The following is a 21,132-nucleotide window of genomic DNA, read 5'->3' as shown; positions in this document are numbered from 1 at the left end:
AAAAAAAGCCTTCAACACTATGCTGTGTAGGAGGATGCCAGTTTCCTTTATGTTTGATCTTCTCCTTTTCCCTTTTCTCACTTCCTTAAAATAGTGTTGAAATTGGGAATATCTCTCTTACATCTATAGTTGATAAAACTAAGATAAAAGGACTATATTAATTATTAAAATGATGGTCTCTGAAATTAAGACATAATAATTCATAGTAAATGATTTCAACTATCAAAAAGAAATTACTTTCTGACTGATTCAAAAGGAAACAAAAGAAAACAGTTCTTGGTGACGAAGTATTTTCTCTTTAATTCTTAATCCATGTCTCAGTTAAGGCATCAAAACTTTTCATTCAGGAAGATATTTCTTACAATTCAGTCCTTTATAACAAAAATTTATACCAAATGGGTTGGGAAATAGTCTACAGGCTTTCAGGTGGGTCACAGGTATAGCTGTTGAACACAAGGGAGATGAGCAAAACCCTCAGAGATTGTACAGTGAGTACATTATTTTTGCTGCATTGTGGTGAGAAGCCATTTCCACCATGGAGAGGAGTGTGGTTTCATTGTTTGTTTATTGTTTTTTTTTAAACAAGGTATGTCAGGGCCCAGTTGGAATGCAGATGCCTTAGTCAAGGGGATATCTCAAGGGGTAAATGGAGGGGATGTTTACAGAGGTGTGGACAGGAATAAGGAAACCAGCCAGAGGCACAGGCTTGTAAAAATGAAAAGAAGTTACCACTTTTAGGTATAAAATGGCAAGTAGAGGGAGCAGTTAGCTTAACCCACAGGATATGTTGCTCTGAAGGGAGCTGTGCTTATAGATGAGAGGAAAGGACCAAACAACATAGAGAAGCGGAAAAGGGAATAAATTCCTTGCCCTACTTCTGTTCCTACCTTCTGACCCCAGGTAGTGCCTCCCAGCGGGTAGACATGAAGCCAGACAGCAGGGGAGCTTAATGACAGCAGCCCTTGGAAGTCACCTCCCAAGGCACAGAGTAGGGCACAGAGAGGCTGATGATGAATCTGGAAGGGCAAACTAACAATAAGCTGTATGCAAAAACACTGTTACTTTAAGTGAAAATGGCACCTTAAATATGAGAGCTGGTTACATGTTTATTAGAAGAGCAGTGACCATTTCTCAAATACCCAAATGTGGTTTTGAATTCATTCTTCTACACTCAACAACATATCAATCCATAAAAGTCATCTTTCATATCTTCAGTTCAAATGTTTTCTGCCTACTGGTGGGCTATTAAAATTGTCACAACTCAGTATTTACTGATTACGCAGCTGAATATTCATCCTTACTTGGTCATTTACAATTTACTTGGAAGTTATTGATATTGGATATAATCATCATCTTTGATTCGGGGTTAGGGGAAACAGATAAAAATGATGCTTTTCTAAAAGTGAGACTGACATGGTGTTGAGTGACAGATTGGGTGTCCATCTTGCAGTAACGATTTCTCTTCTCTTAGTCATAACATCAAATTAATCACTCTAGTCTTGGTGGCTTGATTTCAACTGCCAGGATCACCTACCTAAAAGCTAAGCCAACAATAAGGTGAGTTGGCAGAGTGTAACTCAGGAGTCCTATTGCCAGTGTTTGAACTGCAACCCAGGAATTACTAGGGTACAATCTTGGACAACTACCTTAAAATTTTAAAGTTTCCTTTTCTGATATATAAGATGTATCCTAAAACATTACCCATGCTGTAAGGTGGTTATAATGATTAAACAAAAATATATATGTGTAAACCTGTGGTATAATGTTTGGTGCATGAAATAATTATTTTAATCCTGAGAACTGAATTTACCACTTATATACAACCTGTGACCAATACAATTAATTGGAGTTAATATTGGGCCTGCTCTATTTAGAAGAGTACTCTCCCTAATGTGAGATTATATATGCAACAGAAATATGCCCTGCAGGGTGCAGTATGGTAGGAGGAAAAGAAATGAAAAATTAGGGATTCACATAAAGGAAGCAAAGATAAAAGAAAATCTTCAAAATTAAAGAATTATAGCCACTTTCCTTTTCTTGAGAAGCTGATTTAATTGGTAACTCAATAAATGCACAGAGTGAATTTTTTAAGTTTATTTATTTATTTTGAGAGAGAGAGAACGGGAAGGGCTGAGAGAGAGATGGAGAGAGAGAATTCCCAAGCCGGCTCCACACTGTCAGCAGAGTGTGATGCAGGGCTTGCATTCATGAATCATGAGATTGTGACCTGAGCCGAGATTAAGAGTCAGACGCTTAACTGACTGAGCCACCCAGGCACCCCAATATATTTCATCGTAATATAAAAAAAAAATTTAAGGGTTGAGGCACCAAACGAGGTGGCTCAGTTAATTAAGCATCTGACTCTTGATTTTGGCTCAGGTCATGATCTCTTGGTCATGTAATCCAGCCTTGTGTCTGGCTCTGAGTTTGACTTAGAGCCTGCTTGGGATTCTCTCTCTCTCCCCCTCTGTCCCTCCCATGCTTGTTCTCTCCTTCTCTCTCAAAAAAAAATAATAATAATAAAGATAATTTAAGGCTTAACATTTTACAAGTTGGAATTCTTCTGAAAACAGACTATGATATGAGCTGAAGAATGAGAATTGTCATGAAAATATTTCTGCCTCTAGACACAGAAAATGCAGATCCTAGTACTAGTCCTACAATTACCTGTGATTTTGAGTAACTTCTCTGCAGTGCAGTTTCCTTTTGTGTACAGAGAGAATTAGACACAAACTACAGTTTTGAAAATATCATCCAGAAAAATTGGGTTTATTAGTCACACAAGTTTGGAAGATAGTGCATTCTCTATCTCCCTCTTGGAAATTCCCACTGCACATGCATTCATTAAAAATTGAGATACGTACTGTAGCAAGAAAAAAATAAAGGAAAATAAATAAGAGAGAAAAAATAGTTCAACTTTTTTAACCTTATTATTTTAAACTTATTTATCCATGAGACCTTTTTATTTCATAGAACATCTATTAATATGCAATAAAACTACTAGTCAAGGAAGGCTTTTTTTTTAAGTTTATTTATTTATTTTGAGAGAGAGGGTGTGAGCCAGTGGGGAGCAGAAAGGGAGGGAGAGAGAGAATCCCAAGCAGGCTCTGTGTTGACAGTGAGGACCCCTATGAAGAGCTTGAACTCATGGACCTGTGAGATTATGATCTGAGCTGAAATCAAGAGTTGGACGCTTGGGGCACCTGGGTAGCTCAGTCAGTTAAGCATCCTACTCTTGATTTTGACTTAAGTCATGATCTCATGGTTCATGAGTTTGAACATTACGTTGGGCTCTGTGTTGGCAGTGCAGAGACTGCTTGGAATTCTCTGTCTCCCTCTCCCCCCCCCCACCCCTCTATCTTCCAAAAGTAAATAAAAAAAAACATTAAAACAACAGCAACAGCAATGGTCAGACACTTAAACAACGGAGCCACCCAGGCACCCAAGTCTTCTTTTAGAGGATTTTTGTTCTCTTACATGTCTTGAATGTAATTCCTGCACCCTGTTTTGTGACATGGTAACCACATAATAACTGTTAGGAAACCTAATTGATTAAATAGTCTCAATCCCCTTTCTATGAGTAAGGGTTAAGAATACTTGGAAATTCATTTCTTCTCCTGTTTGAGGTCCAAAGGTAAATAGAAAATTACATCTGATTTCCTGGAGTGAAGTAAAATTCACCTTTTTGTTGTTCTGTAGTATACTGTTTGAAATTCTTAGAAGATAAGAGATAATTGAATGTATATTCATGTTAATGAATTACCTGCAGTGAACATGGAATTCACTAATACTTAAATTGTTACTGAATATTTGCCATGGTGTTTTTTATCTACTTATTAAATCCCAGTAAAATGTAGCTATTATTTTCCTAGTACAACTACACAAATAAAAGTATAAGAGTAGAAGGCATGAAGGAATTGTTGCCACTTATTATGAACTTGGAAACAAATCTGTTTTCTTGTCATTCTAAAATAACATTTGCCTTCAGAAACCATAGTATAAATTATCTTGGCTAGTGATTTATCCTGTGCCTGGGCCCAAAGACTCACAATAGATGGAAATATGTTTAGTATTAAACTCTTTAGGGGCACCTGGGTGGCTCAGTCAGTTGAGTGTCCAACTTCAGCTCAGGTCATAATCTCATGGTTCGTGGCTTCGAGGCCTGCATTGGGCACTGTGCTGACAGCTCAGAGCTGGAGGTTGCTTCAGATTCTGTGTCTCCTTCCCTCTCTGCCCTTACCCTGCTGTTCTCTGTCTCTCTATCTCTCTCTCAAAAATAAAATAAACATTAAAAAAATGTTAACCTCTTCATTACCAAGTTCCTTTCTACCATTTATGTTTCTTTTGCTAAAACAAAAAAAGAAGAGTGGCTGAAATAATTCAGCTATGCAAGTTAGTACTCTTGACTTTTCCATTGATAGATTTGGAATATTAACTTAATCAGACTTCACTTTTGTCTAGTAAAAAACAAATTCCATTCCACGTAAACTCCTTTGCTCATAGGGATGTTTGAAGTAAGTCTGTGTGGGGGTAGTCATGTATCTGCTTGGACAAATGTTCACGTATGTTTGTGTGCTTTGAGCATTCTCTAGAACTTCAGTTGATAACTTCTTCCAAAGATGATAGAAGAGACAATTTTAAAGTTCCACTCTACCTAAATGTGTAAAATAGCCAACATTTTTCTTTGAGATTACTCACTTCTTTCTTTATTGGCTCTTTCACTTTGCTTGTGTTCTCAACTACGAGAAGATACTTTGCTATTGCTTTTTGTTCCTATATCAAATTTTTGTTTCCGTTGTTTTTTATTCATTGCTTAGAGTAGAAAAGGTGTTTTCTACTTCTTGCTTAATAAGGCAAAATAAGTAAATAATTACTAATAGGCTACCGCTGAGTGTTCATGGTAATAACAATGGTAGTTACCTTTTATTAAGTACTTCCTGCTTTATTTACATATATTGTCTTGAATTATTTCCACAAGCTGTGAAGTAGGAGATATCATTTGCGATCTCAGAGATGTTGAATAGCCTGTCCAAAATTTAACAGCTAGTAATTTAGTAAGCCTAATTCAAATCCAGGGCAGACCCAATGTTGTCATTCTACTGCAAAAAACTGCCTTATACCACAATGACTATGCACATGATCAGTCTGTTACCACACATTGTGTCACACATGATTTAGCATATGATTCATTCTTTTTTTGGGTAGAATGCTCTATAAATTCCAGTTACATCAATTTGGTTTTTAGTGTTAGCCTGTATTCATACTGATTTTGTATCTGATTCTTTCAACTACTGAGAGAGGACTATTAAAGGCCACTGTAAGTGTTGAATTGTCTATTTTTATTTTCAGATCTATAAATTTTTGCTTCACGTATTTGGAACTCAGTTGCCATCTGCATATAACTTTATAATTTTTTTTATTTTCCTGATGAACTAAGCACTTTATCATTATGAAATTACTCTTTTTGTTTCTAAGAATATTGCTTATGGTCCTTTGAGTCTGGTATTAATGCAGTGATTCTAGTTGTTTTGATGGTATGTTGCAGTTTGTCTTTTTCCATCTGTTTACTTTCCATTTATTTCTCTATATTGTTGCAGACAACATATGGTTGTATCTTGCTTCTTTATTTGGTGTGACAATCCCTGCCTTTTGCCAATACTTTTTAGAGTATTTTGTCCATTCATATTTAATATAATTATTGCTCTGTTTGAATTTATATCTATCATTTTATTCTTTTTTCCTATATGTCTCATTTCATTTTTCTTTCTTTCGTGTCTTCTTTTTCTGTTTTACAAATGTTTTTACTTTGTGCCTTTTTTAAATTCCTCTGTTGATATTAACTGTACCTTTTGAGTTGTTTATTTAGTGATTGCTCCTGAATTTATAATATACATTTTACCTTATCAGAATCTACTTTAGGTTAATAATGTAATTCTGGTAAAATATAGCAACTTTGCTTTAATATAGCTCCATTTCCTTCCTGTCCTTTGTGCTAATATTAATATATATTACACTTATATATGTTATAAATTTACTCTAGTAGTGCTATCATTATTGCTTTATATAAACATGTTTTAAAAATAAAATAAAAGGAGAAAAGAGAAAATATATATTTATATAGTGTCATAGTTCAGGTTGCTATAACAGAATACCAAGGAGTAGGTAGCTTATAAACAACAAACATTTATTTCTCATAGTTCTGGAGACTAAAAAGTCTAAGACCCAGGCACTGGCATATTTGGTGTCTGGCAAGAGCTACTTCCAGCTTCGCAGACAACTGTCTTCTTGCCATGTCTTCACATGGTGGAAAGGGCAACTGTGCTCTCTGGGGTTTTTTTATAAGGACACGTATTTAGTCATGAATGTTCTACTTTTGTGACCTATTATCTTCCAAAGTTGCTACCTCCTAATGCTATCATATCGGGGGCTAAAATCTCAAAATATTAATGTGGGGGGTGGGACACACTCACTCTAAAACATATGGTCTTTTATATTTACTCACCTGTTTTCCAAGGCTTTTACTCTTCATTTTTTCCTGTGGATTCAGGTTACCGTATGGTGTCATTTTCTTTCCTCCTGAAAGACTTTGTTAGTATTTCTTGTAAGACAGGTCTTTTGAAAATGAATTATCTTAGTTCTTATTTATGTATGACTCTTTGTTTCACCTTCATTTTTGAAAGGTAATTTTACTTTGTGGGCAGATTTTTTTTTTCTTCAGCGCTCTGAATATGTCATTGCTCTGACTTCCAGTCTCCATTGTCTCTGATGAGAAGTCAGCTATTAATCACATTGTTGTTCCCTAGTATGACATGTATCATTCTTCTTTTGCTGCTTTCAAGATTCTCTCTCTCTTTTACTTTCAGTGGCTTGAATGTGTTGTATCTACATGTATAAATCTTTGTGTTTATCTCATTTGGATTCCTTGAAATGTTTGCATCTATATAATAATTTCTTTCATCAAATCAGGGAAATCCCAGCTATTATTTCCTTAAGTAATTATACTTACTTTACTTTTATTTTTTCCCTTTTGTTCTGTGACTACTATATATATTTATATACTTGAATTTGTCCCATGGTTTTCTGAGATTTTTTCAATTTTATTCAAACTTTTTTACTTTCTACTTTTCAAATTGGACTATTTCTTTTTACATTTCTGTATTTATGGGAAGTTTACAAAGTAAATTTGACAGTTGAGATCATACCTTCTTCTCTTCATTTCTTTTTCTCATCTGGCATCAAATTCTTACTCTAAAGAACAGTGACAAAGCCTATGGAATTTCTGATCAGGAGATCAATGTATTCAGTAGAAATGTTTCCATTATCAATGCCCAAGGCTTTGAATTAAAGGGAGTGAAGGGAGCAATGTGGCTCTAATTACTTTAGCTTTGGAAGAAAATTTGCCTACTCTATTCAGCAAACCAAACTCCCCACAGGTAACATGACCCATCCTCTTGAAATGGTAATTAAAGATCATTTATTCTGTTTAAAGGAAGCCTTTTGGTGTGTTTGTTGTGTTTAGGAGAGAATGGTAATCTTGCTTCTTATACCAAGTGGCTGATCAAAGCGTTCCTTCCAAAAATAGAGAATACTTGTCCTGGGAGGAATTCTGGTAAACACAATCTACTTTTTGGACAAGTTACTTATCTTCTCTTGTGCTTCACTTTCCTGTAATCTGTAAATAATAATAATGGTTAATAACAATAATAATAATAATAATGTATATCTTGTGAAGTTGTAAGTATTAAATAAGGTAATATATGCAAATACTTTAGAAAAGTGTCTGACACATAGCAAACACTCTGTGTTTTAGCCATTATTATGATGGTCATGTTTATAACATCTCCATGGTATTTTAGAACTCCAGATATGTACCAGGACACCAAATGAAATAGCACCCCAGGTCATTTCTCAGTGTGGCCCTAGGCCAGTCTCATTTCTCCAGCATTAGTCTTGCCCATGGTGGTGGAAGAGTTCAATGATAATACTTTGAAGAATCATCATAACAATATTTTTCAGGTGTAAAATTCACAGTTGCCCTTAAATGGTATCTATACAGAGTGATATAATCAGTCAGTGTTAGGGTAACATTTCATTTTGGTTACTTTCAAAAGGGAATACTCAGTTCCATCACATGAAAGTTTACTTTGTTGTCATAAACATGGCAACATAATGCCATCACCTCTTAGATCCTCACTTGTAAATGCACCAGTACGATGTAATACCACCACTGATGGATTCTGAATTCTTATCAGCTATTTCCACTCTAGTATCCTTTCCCTACTTCTGACAGTTAAATTTAAGCAAGACTGAATTAAATCTGGTACTCTTCAGTGTCCTGGGTCAACATTATAGCTATCATTAAAACAATTAATTAAAAATCTCAGCAAAATGACCACAAACATTATGATATATATATTTCTTTAATTTTTTTTAACGTTTATTTATTTTTGAGACAGAGAGAGACAGAGCATGAGTGGGGGAGGGGCAGAGAGAGAGAGAGAGAGACACAGAATCTGAAACCGGCTCCAGGCTCTGAGCTGTCAGTACAGAGCCTGACGTGGGGCTCGAACTCACGGACCGCGAGATCATGACCTGAGCCGAAGTTGGACGCTTAACCGACTGAGCCATCCAGGCGCCCCAATTATGATATATTTCTAACCAACCACTAGAAAATCTAAATCACTTGTTGAAACCTGTGTATTCTGTAAAAAAATCACTGAATTTATGAATGTTTTGTGAAAGTTGCATCTAGAAAAAAATAAGTATAAATTCCCTTAACCAGGAAGCCCTAAATATCTCTAATTAGAGCAGTTGAAGTGGGTTTTTACTACAATTTAGTTTCCCACAAAGGCTTAATCAACCTTTACGCATAATGAACACCCAGTAAAGTTAAAGTGTAATCTGTGTGTGCAAAGGGCATGGGAAAGATTCTGTCCTCAGAGATAAGACTGGTTCTTCACAGAATAGTTTAGAACTAACAAAATTCTCCCTGTCTGTCTCTGCAGCTCTGTTATGCTGAATGTAAATTCTGATATTATTTTAGTATATTCAAGTATTAGATGATGAATATATGCATGTAGCATTTGCAATACTTCAAATTTCATTAAAGAATGACAGTCAAATATCTTTCCACAGCTATTTTCAAGTCTATAAAATCAAAGAGAAGTTGGGGCGCCTGGGTGGTTCAGTCGGTTAAGCGTCCACCTTCAGCTCGGGTCATGATCTCATGGTCCATGAGTTCGAGCCCTGTGTCAGGTTCTGTGCTGACAGCTCAGAGCCTGGAGCCTGCTTTGGTTTCTGTGTCTCCCTCTCTCTCTGCCCCTCCCCCGCTCATGCTCTGTCTGTCTCTGTCTCAAAAGTAAATAAAAACATTAAAATTTTTTTTTAAATATCAAAGAGAAGTTATATATTTCCAACTTATAAAACTTTGAACATTCAATAATATTTGAATATTATTATAAATAGCCCTCTTATTGTTTGCATATTTCAATATCTTTCATGAATATTTTAATAATTCCCTCCACAGTAAGTGGTTTCCTAAACCAAGTGGTGAGCAGGTAGAAGCAAAAAGAACTTCAGTAAACCTTTGTTCACTGACTGGGTAATTGAAATCTATTCTATTTGGAATAAGTGTTTAATAACATTGTGCTGATACGTTGTTATACAGAGTCCTAGATAACCTAAACTTTTCTTTGTCTTAATAGTAGGGCTTGTGCAGAAATGAGTGAGGGGGCTCAAAGTGGTGCATAGTGGGCATAGGCGAACTTTTCTGGTTTTGCCAAGATGTCTTTTTAACGGAAACCTACATTTAAGAGGGGACAAGACTAACTCTGACCATTTGAACAGTAATTATCACTAATCTCTCGGACCTCTACCTGATTTTTCCTTTTTTATTCTAAGGAGAAGGATCCTGGAATTTGTGATTTCCTATGATTTCAGGTGACACAGAACTTGGCCATGAAGTTCACAGCCTGTGATCAGGACCTCTGACTTGTTTTACAAGTTACTACCTCAGATTTCTTTTGTTGTGCTTAGCATTGCTCCAGTGGGGATGCTGTACTGACATAACATATAGTCCACTAAGGATTAACTTTGCTCTCTATGTATTAAAAAAGTGCATCTTGAGTGTTTTGATAATTACAGGGGATAAAATACTGAGCAAATAGTACTTTGATCTCAAATAGCTCTCCAGTGATTCTGGCTTATTGGTTTTGAAGAGGGCTACAACTTGGAGATGCCTGTGCTGCCTCCACTGCCATTTCCTTAAGGAAATCTACCACTGACCTTCCCTGAACAGTCCCTGTGCTGCCTCAGTGTTCTGCTTGTGGTTATAGTTAATTTTGCTCTTAGTATGTGCAGCCAACAGATAGAGCTGTAGTCTGTGCAAGGCTGTGTCAGGTGCCGTGGAGAGGTCATCCCATTCAGTCCTCACAGCAACAGATTCGGTAATGACCTCTACTCAGTAGGTAATAAAACTGGACTTCTAGCAGGCTAAACATATTATTATGGTCACACAGGTCCACCTGGTGGGACTGGATCTGTCATGGATTCCCTCTGGAACTTAGCACTAAACCACTGTGACAAACTGTCTCATACTCACTTTATTTTCTTTGTTTACTTTGCTAGCTCTTACCTGAGACAGCTGTGAATATGGGGCACCGGATAGACAAACACGTTAATTCATATTTGTGAATTATGAAGAGAAAGTGTCAAAATATTGCCCTTAGGTCTTCCTCTCCAGAGATTCCAATCTGTCCTTTGGTGACAGGAGAGACTTGTGATTAGATTTGGGAAAACTGCCCAAGGAACTTTGCTGCATCCTTTTCAATTGAGGACCACCAGGGAGAGGTTAGGTGGATGTGTCCCACCCTTCCAGGCACCCGATTTCCAGCTGGACTCCTTGCTGGTTTCTGCCTTCTGTCATTCTTTTTTGTGCTGGGCATCTAGCCCTGTTTCCCAACCCATCGGAGATGGGTGTGCTGTGGCTCCGCTTCTGATCTTACCTCCCCTTACTGCCCCCAGGGAGCCCGCACAGCCAGGCTGGATTCCCATGGCCTCTTTCTGTCCATAGTATAAAGTGTTTTTGGGGGGCATCTGGGTGGCTCAATCGGTTAAGTGACCAACTTCAGCTCAGGTCATGATCTCCTGGTTTGTGAGTTCGAGCCCCACATCCGGCCTCTGTGCTGACAGCTCAGAGCCTGGAGCCTGCTTCAGGTTCTGTGTCTCCGTCTCTCTCTGCCCCTCCCCTGCTCATGCTCCATCTCTCTCTCTGTCTCTCTCTGTCTCTCTCAGAAATAAATAAACATTAAAAATAAAAATAAAATAAAATAAAATGTTTTTTCTTTACTCTCAATACTCCTTTAGGGCTTTAAGTTAAGTTTTAATATGATTCCAGCATAGCTGATTTAGGGCAAATCGATTGCAGTAGAAGGTCCTAGAAGATATATGACCAGAAGTCAATTACTTGATATGGTGTTTGCAAGTGATCTCTGAGCTTTGTGAACATTTGAGGGAAAAGAACAAAAAGAGTTATCAGTTGACTTTTGAAACTGTATGATTTCCTGGCATTATTATTTAAATCCAGTAAGCATTTATTTATTCAGTTCTTATTTCATAGGGCACTTTGACAGGCATTACAGATGATATCACAGTGAATGACACACACAAACACTTCTCTTGAGAAGCCTGGAGGGAAGAACACAGATGCAACTAACAATGGAGAAAACATGGGAGCTACAGGAAAGGTTCAAAACAACGCGTGGGACTTGTGGCTGCCGCTAACTGTTTTAGTTGTAAGAAGCTTAGGACTCAATGCCCAAGAACCATATTACAGGTAAGCCTCATGAAAAAAGTAGCTGTGAAACCCCAGGAACGGAAGTGGAGAGGTGAGAAGCAGCATTGAGAGAGGCTGGAGAGGAAGGGAAGGCTGCCCACACAGTGTTGCACGCTGTGCTCAGCATTGTCTGTGTCGTGCTTCAAATCATAAAATGTTTCATTTGTGGAGATGGTGAATGTGATAGGAATTAGCTCATTCTGGCCTAGATTTAAGGGCACTGGTATGCTCTTCCTTCTCCTAGTCATTCAGGGGACTGACTCCAAATGGCAACAGAAGGCAACGGCATGGCATAACATCTTTTCATTTATTGTTCAGCAAGTCCATGCAGCTCATACCAAACTCAGGACAAAATGGCAGTCAAGAGAATCATGTAGAACTAATGTTTCAACAGTCAGCATTTATATGTTATGTGCTTGAGACACCCAGAAGGGAAAAGATAAACCCTACTATTAAAAGTGATTGCCCAAGGGCGTCTGGGGGCTCAGTCAGTTAAGCATTTGACTTCTGCTCAGGTCATGATCTCTCAGTTTGTGAGTTCAAGCCCCTCGTCGGGCTCTGTGCTGACAGCTCAGAGCCTGGAAACTGCTTCGGATTCTGTGTCTCCCTCTCTCTCTGTCCCTCCCCTGCTCATGCTCTCTCTCTCTCTCTCTCTCTCTCTCTGTCAAAAATAAATAAACATTAAACAAAATTTTTTTAAGTTAAGCATGGGTAGCCTGGGTGGCTCAGTCGGTTGGGTGTCCGACTTCGGCTCAGGTCACGATCTCACAGTTCGTAGGTTAAAGCCCCACGTCGGGCTCTGTGCTGACGGCTTAGAGCCTGGAGCCTGCTTTGGATTTTGTGTCTCCCTCTCTCTCTGCCCCCCCCGCCCCCCCTTCTCTCTCAAAAATAAATACACATTGAAGAAAGTGACTGCCCTTATTACCAGTTGATATGATCACCTGGTAGTAATCTGAAAGCTAATTTTTAATAACCAAGTCTGACATTCAGCAACGTTAGTTATTACACCTGTTACTTCTCTTTCTCATTTACTCTCTCTAATAAAAATGCTCCTTATTCATATTCCAATCTCACGTATTCTATTGATACCCTAACTTCTATTCCATTGACTCAACCTAAAAGATTAGGTTAAATTGGTTACTTATTTGTATAAAGGACAAATTTCCCTATAACCTTCTTCCTGTTCCCTTTTCTAAGGCTTGAGTCATCTCAGTCTTGCCATATATTTATGCCTATTAGCTACATTTCCTTGAAGAGACCATTCATTACCCTTCTTGAGTAAAGAGTGAAATTTAGGTTTCCCTTCAAGTGTCAGGAATCTAGGATTCCACCTGGATCAGTGACTTTGAAATGGTTCTAAATACGTAAACTGCAATTTATTGCCACTGTAAAAAATATAATCTGACAAAAGGGGCATGAAGTTGCTTGTCACAAAATGCAATGAAATACATCTCTCTGCCCATGCATCAATTCAGCAGACTCCTATCGAATCCTCCTAACCTACTGTCTTGGGACACAGAGGTGAACAGCAATTATAGCTGATCCACTTTACACATTGCCCATGACTTATGCAGTATCCTATTCACGAGGTTACTGCACTATACAGAATGTATCAGCAAACATACTTTCTTAGGCACTTACTAATTAGCCACATAGGGGACAATGAGTTTACCACTGGTTTGTTGCTTCCAACTACAAAAGCAATCTATGAAGGTGAAGAGTCAGTGTGGCCTCTGGCAGTTAGGGGAGGATTGGCAGAGAAATTGGGACTGTGTAGGAGACATGAAAGATGATTAGTAACTAGACAAATTATGGTAAAGAGAGATGCCCTTCCACTGTTGAGAAGTAACTTCCCTTCCTGTGATGCTCAGGCTGTTTTCTGGTCCTGTGTATCTTCAGCTTCGTTATGACTGGTTACGCAGAGCAGGACTAGTTTAACGGCAACACTTCTGGTTTTAAGACCCTTGCCTGTGGCAACATTGATGCATTATTCACTTGGTCATCTACTTCTAACAGTAAGGTGAACAAAAGGTAGAGAACTTAAAAGAAATCCTTTCATCTAAAGGGTGTCCTCCGGTGTGATCCACTTATCATTTTTATGTGAAGTGAGGGGATGCTCCTTGAAGGCAGGGACCAGTTTTGTTTGTTTGTTTGTTTTTGCTTCATTCTTTTTTTCTTGTTTATAGTATACACTTAGTTTATAGTAGGCATTCAATAAATATTGAAGATACCGGGTGGAGGAAGAGGGTCAAGATTATAGTTCCCCATTGCCTCTTAGGGGTTGATTCTATGTAGGTCTAATGCAGGTGAAAAAAAATGAGGAAACCAGGAACCTGCCAAAACTGATTTTGTTGCTTAACATAAGGACATAGTTCTAAGAAAGTATTTTGTTTCCTAAAATCACAGAATGTCAGAAACCTTGCTGTTTAAAAACCCTATGAATAAGAATGGAACCATTTTGCATAGAGTATCTGAGTCACTTTGAGACAACCTGAATTGCTAACCCACACATTCAGAACTACAGATAAGGAGTTTTTAAATAAAACACTCTAAATTATCTTACTTTTGTAGTTTCCAAGGAAACAGAACCTTGAGTCCAATTTGCCATCCAGCCAGGATGTAAACCTCTTTACATCAAGCTCTTACTTTGCTTTGAGCCAGTCAAAACTTTATTTCACCTAAATTTTACCTAAACTCTACCCTCCCCCTGAATCCTACAATAACCTTGCGTCTTCCTTTGTTTGATGAGAGCCATTGCACAGCTGCTTTGAAGTGCCTCCCATGTTGCAGCAAGAAAATGAATCTGTCTCCATTAAGCTATAAATTTGGTCCTACGGTCTTTATCAGACTGGTTTTGTCTAACCATGATTTTTAAGGATAAAGGTGACTATTTTTTTCTATCTGGTCAGTATCTGTTTCAAAGATTATTGATCTAATTATTAGTCTTGTAATATAATAATTTTAATGTTTATTTATTTATTTTGAGAAACACAGAGACAATGCGAGTGGTGGAGGGGCAGAGAGAGAGAGAGAGAGAGAGAGAGAGAGAGAGAGAGAGAATCCCAAGCAGGCTTCTCACTGTCAGTGCAGAGACTGATGCTGGGCTGAAACTCACAAACTGTGAGATCATGACCTGAGCTGAAGGCAAGAGTTGGACACTTAACCAGCTGAGCCACCCAGGCATCCCTAATCTAATTATTAGTCCTTTGTTTCAAAGGACTATAATCTTTGTTTATAATCTTTGTTTCAAATAATCTTTGATTCAAAAATAAACATGCTGCCTCTAATGGAAGAAGTTATTTCATGTAAATGAGAGGAACTTGTGGTAGATTGCTCATTACAGAGGCAGGTACATGAGGGCAGTATCTTGGTCAATCCAATGCTTAGGGATGTGAAGAAATTAGAAAATTTCCCACTGCTACAAGGCAAAGATTTTGTTTCTTTTGTTCACTGGCGTATCCCAAGCACGTAACAATGTCTGGCATGAATTCTGTTCTCAATGTATATTTATTGAATAGTACATGCACTCACACAGATACACGTACTCACACACAAATGTTTGCTGCAAAGGGCTGGAGAGAATAAAGGAAAACATGCAATCTCATCTTGAAGAAACAAATGGAGGCAATTGTTTGTGTCACCTTCTTTGTTCTTACCTTTTGTAACCTGGTACAGGAGGCTTCACCCCAGTCACACTGTCCTTGTTTATTTATTATGCCTGTTGGATTATAATGCCCTCTAATTCCTCTTAGCTACTTACAAGGTGAAATCAAAGTTTCATGTCTATCAAAAGAACTGTATGTTCAGACCAATCAACTTTTTTGTGTTCATATCTTGCCATCCCTCATTAGAACAAGACAGTGTTTCACTTTTTAATTCCAACTGATGACAACCATTGTTCCCAGATATTCACGCACTTCCCTGACTCTTACCTTCCCTCCGGGCTGATGACTAGTTTTGGTGGGTGGACTGTGAACAGTGTGACGTGTCACCTCCAGGTTAAGGAAGTTAGAAGCTGCTTTGACTCCTCCTCTCCTCCCCTAAATGATGAGCTTGGTGTCTACATCCTCTAAATGGCATAACTCCAAGACAGGTAAGGGATGCTTGCCTACACGACGATTTACATAAGGGACACAAGTGACGAAGCTTTACTGTGCTAATACATTGGAATTTTTTTGTGTGTTATGGCAGTGAGCGTTATTTACTCTGCATGATACAGTATTTATATTCAAGCTATTTCTCCAATCCAGTGCCCACATTTCTGCATTTCTATCAGGGGCTTTATTCCTCAAGTTCCAGAAGTAGCTCTGCCAATTTTGAGAAGCCTGCAGTCACCAGGAATACTGATCTGTTTGTCCTCTGACGAGGCCCTGCACAGTTAGTCTGTAGCACTGATTTAGAATCAACTGGTAATGGACCAGGGAAGCTGGCCTGGATTAATGTCTCTTTTGGTAGATACCTGTAGTTTGTCCCCAGCTGCATTGTGCGTCCTGCATCCTCTACTGTACCGTGATCCCCAAAGGCCCAGAACAAATGCTCGTAAGTTTTTCCTAGTGAATAACTCCATGATAGACTTTTATCTTCTGAACATTTTAACAATGAATTTTTTATTGGAAATGTCCAACATGTTGAGGCATGTAGTTATTTTTCGCAGATAACTTTTGAAGAAAATTTGCTCCTTTCTAAAACCATTTTTATTCCAATTTGAGTAAGCTTAAAATTGATGCAAGGAATTATGCTAACTGGTTACAAATGGCATTAGTCATTGCTTCCCTGAAATGGTGATTTAAATGATAATCTAGTGGTTGTCACCAGGGAAAACTGCATATCTTCAGTGGAATGTGAAATATCTTCTCATGAATGGACGGAGATTCCAACAGGCATTGGAGCCTCCTGGTCACCACTTTGTGTCTGTCTCTACCCTGTCTGTCCAAGTTCGCCCCTACTCATTTCTGCTTCAGATGATATTCTATAAATATTCTCCATGCCTGGTCCAGGACATTGTAGAGGACGAGATTGTCTCGTCCTAGTGTGAGCTGGCCTTCTAAACCACAAGGGGTGTTATAACAGCGGATGAATAGTGTGAAAATTACTAACATTAAATGGGTTCTGTGCTCTAGATTCCAATGCTGAGATACTGAGCCCCCTTGAACAGGTGTCTGTTTAATGTTTAATGAAGCCAGGCTGGTTTGCCATCAGACTCACCTGGCTCTTTTATGCTCCTTGAGCTGATATGTTTGTTGTTGTTGTTGTTGTTGTTGTTGTTCTGAATAGATCAGAAGCTTCATAATTGACTCACCAGGAAGCCTCCTCAGAAACAACAAGTTAAAAAGGAATAGGGGTCCCCCTTCCAGAAATTTGGCCCACTCCTTGTGGAAAGCACCAAAGATGAGGTCATGTCTTACCCCCACCCATTATACCCATCATGTCTTATCGTTACCCTAAAATGAGACAGACATAATATTGATGGCATTCTGTGTTGGCACCTTCAAGGTCAATGCATTGGTAGCTGACCAATAATGAGCTTCTCCCTCAGTACATCTGAAAACATAAATCTTTTTTTCAAATTGAATTGTGAAGACTAAGTTAACTGGAGGTTTATTTAATTTTATACTCTTATTCTGAAAAGTCAGGTGTAAGTCAAACTTTATCTGAAATGCCTTAGGGAAGCTGGCTGTGTAAAGAGACCCTAGGTTAATGCTTTTTTAGTTTGGATAATCACCATTGCATCTATTGGGAATTTTATAAATTGGCTTCTGAAAGCAAGGACTGCCTGCAGGGAGCTACCAAGAGTTCCATGACAATTGCATTTCTTTGTGTAGCTCTTCTGATATTCATGGGCTGACGTAAAATGTACACCCTTCTCTCCTCATATTTCCCCCATTTTTTAACATCACCAGTTATTATTATTATTTTATCACAAAATTTGCCAGAGTGTTTTGATAATGAGATTCACCATTAAGAGAAATTCTGCCCTTGTGAAATTAATTATAAAACACTTTTCACTGTAAGGTTACATTTTGCTCATGGACCTGGATGCCACTCTTGCTGTGGGACTCTAAGTTATTGCTATTTAAATAATTTTGCATTAAGAAGGAAATAGAGTAAATAGGGGATTGTTTTTAAAATGTGGTTGTTATTAGCTTCATATTGTGTCTAAGGTTGTATTTGTGTATTAAATTTGACATTAACTTCAGCTTGTACAGAGCTATTCCAGGGAGCCTTGTCATTTCAGGGGGGATATATATTCTGAATGTTGTGTTGTCCCATTTTAATGGATTAGTAAAGTAGCCATAACCGATTCATAAACTGAGCATAGGAGAGGCCAGGAAAACAATGTATTCATCAGAACAGTGCCTGATTCACAGTTAACTCTTATTAATCAATATGTGCAGATCGGAAGGGCAAACGAACTTGTCTGAGAGTAACATCCATCAAAAGACAAAACCACATCTGGTTGTAGGTCTCTCTGGCTTATGCACCTATTCCACCACATTCATGTTCTCTAAGCTCAAATCTCATGAGCTAAGAATTGTACATTATATAGTTTTTAGAGGCTTAATGAAAATTTTATTTTCTTCGTGGCTATTTGACCAAATTAAGTGACAGTTGTCAATGATATAAAAAAAAGGCTATATTGTACAGTGTCTGATCATGAAAGAAAGCTATGAATTCTGCTACGGACTCAAGCCTGTTTTAAACAAATCAAAAGGAAAGAGCTTCTATATAAGCAAAAATTAGAAACAAAGATTCATTCATTTTAGGTTTCAAATAATACTAGAAAAGGAAGTACAGCTTGAATAAAAGTGATAAATATGAGGAATTAGGACATTGTGTATTCTTGCTATTTTAAGGAGGCATTTAAAAAGAGATTCTGTTATTATCTGATTGGATTCAGATGAAATCAACAGCAGCTTATCTAACATACCCAGAAAGTCCAAGTAGTGAAAATACTTCACTTTGAGAAAGACCCATTGAGCAAAGAATATCTTTAAACTCAGGAAATTCCAAATAAGAACTTTAGCAAACCAGCTGGCCCATAAAGTTGCTCAGCACAGAGATGTTATTTAGCAAGCAATTTGTAATTGCCAGCTATTCTTTCTATAAAAGAGAGAAATGGTAAAGAGTTGGTACTTCTTGATTTTCTTGTTAGCTTCTGTAGAACTTTCTTTCCAATGAATGAGTCCTGGTCTATAATTGTCTTATGACACTTAGAGCCCTTCATTCTGCCTTGTTCAACTGTATTAGCTATTGTCTTGTCTTCCCCTAGTAGACTGTGAACTAATCTGATGGAGAAATAGGACTTCTTTTTGTTCTCTCCACAGAACCTAACATGGTGCCTTGCACATGATATTTAGGGCAGGGAAAAGAAGGAAGGGAAGGATGTAGAAAGCAAGGAAGAAATGATATTTTCAAGTAGTGGCTTAAATGTATTGAGTTTTTGACATATCCCAGGTTCTTCACAACCACTGTGTAATTTAATTCTACCAATAATTGTGTGATGTAATAGGCATTATTAGCCCTATTTTGTGAGTGAGAAAGGCTTGAAGACCATAAATGATTTGCTAAAGATCTCACAGTCGATAAATTGCAGCTTTTCAGTCCATGAGTCTATGTTTCACGCAATATTCAATGTTGCCTGTAAGGAAAGCATTTCTTCCATGTCCATTTGTTAAACAAGGACTCCTTCCTGACAATTTGATACAGTATTTATTAGCAATTAGTGTTGAGAACATTATTTCCCTTTCCATACAAAACTGTAGATTTAAACACTATGAAAATAATCAGGACAAGTACCATGAAAAATTGGTCCTACAAAAGAAATAAAGGGGGAAAATACAGGGCAATGCAAGGCTTTGCTTGCTGTCAGGGGGGAATCAACAGGAGCAAAGCCTTTGGGGCTCCCAAACCACTCCACATGGATAGGATCGAACTCGGGAGCCAGTCTGAGCTGGGTGGTGCCCACCTCAGGGCTTCCAGGTGGATCTGAGAAGCCAGGGTGGAGCTCTGACCGACACCATAAACTAAAGTCTCCCAAACAGACTTCACCTCAGAATGACCCACAGCTAAGTCTAAGCTGTTACAGGAAACAGGTGTAAGAGCTGTTAAATTAACATTGTCCCCCCAAGAGTGCCACTGAGCCAAGAAAGGAAGGAAAGGTGAGGAAGCAAGGAAGGTGGAGAAAAAATTGGGAGGGAAGTAATATTGGAAAAAATAAGAATCAGGGAAACAAGCATGAGGGGAGGGATCTGTTTTGGACCTGGTAGATAGTTAGGAATACAAGAAGTTATTGAAATTGCTATTTACACTATTTGCATGTGGGCATGAAAAGTCTCAGGTAGCAGTGCAGTTACAGGGTACAAGGGACACATTGCCTTCAAGAAAGTCACTTCCGTTGAGTTCTGTGGCATTTCTCTCTGGGATGGAAGATGACTTCCATATAAACACAAGTCAAAGAGTGACAGAAAACCTTCCATCTTATCTGGGCTGGGGCTCTGGTCATGGAGAAAGGTTAACAAATTCATTACCTTTAACCAATGAAAAGGTTTGAACCAGGATGTTGGCCTCTTGATGGCTTAACAGGAGTGTCGTTTTGTTAAGTCTCTGGTTGAGAAGCAGAACAATGTCAGTTCATTACCAGAACATGAAAATTCCCATTTCACATTGTCTCCTATCATAGATGATTCATTGTTTTAATTTTCATTACAACATTTAAGATATTAAGAAATGCTCTTCAGGAAGACCCACGTGGGGTTTTGTTCATACTCTGTATAACTCATTATAACGTGGGGAAATTTACTTTGTCGGGGGGATAAACAAAGCTGGCACTTTTTGGTTAGACAGTCATTTCAAGTGTCCTCATGGTCCTCTTTAGCCCACACACAATACCTTCCACACACCCACTGTTAGATGATTGGTGTTGCTTAAACTCTCCCCTCTATTAGAAATAATTCTGACTAGAAATGAGGCAGATTCAGGCTGGGATGAAAGATATATATGGAGATATATTTTTTTCTTACATTTGATTCCCTTAATAAAACACATAAAATACACAGTTATTTATTTGGTCCTATGATGATTGCTGAAATAAAATCTCAATGAATTCCTAATTGAAGGAGAGAAAAAAAAATAAAAACGAAAAGAAGCCATAGGAAGTGAAAAAGAAAAGAGCAGATAAAGAAAATGTCGATGGAAAGGCAGTCTTCCATTGAGAAGTAGACACAATGGACGTTGAGGAGAGCTCCCGTTAGCAGGATATGCCCCTACACTTGATCTGGAGGATGATGAAGGGGAGATAG

At 38.0% G+C, this 21,132-nt stretch overlaps 1 long non-coding RNA gene across 2 annotated transcripts in view; it reads left to right on the top strand.

The window, feature by feature from the left end:
- Positions 1–21,132, top strand: part of LOC113596510 (uncharacterized) — a 66,354-nt gene that overhangs the window by 30,207 nt on the left and 15,015 nt on the right. For both annotated transcript variants that reach the window (XR_003417268.2, XR_008292178.1), the window contains exon 2: positions 11,618–11,833. This is a non-coding gene — a long non-coding RNA (uncharacterized LOC113596510). The remainder of the gene's footprint in view (positions 1–11,617; positions 11,834–21,132) is intronic.

This window comes from Acinonyx jubatus, chromosome D2 (assembly GCF_027475565.1).
Source record: "Acinonyx jubatus isolate Ajub_Pintada_27869175 chromosome D2, VMU_Ajub_asm_v1.0, whole genome shotgun sequence".
NCBI lineage: Eukaryota > Metazoa > Chordata > Mammalia > Carnivora > Felidae > Acinonyx > Acinonyx jubatus.
The sequence above is the reverse complement of the archived record's forward strand: the minus strand, read 5'-3'. Positions and strand labels throughout refer to the sequence as shown.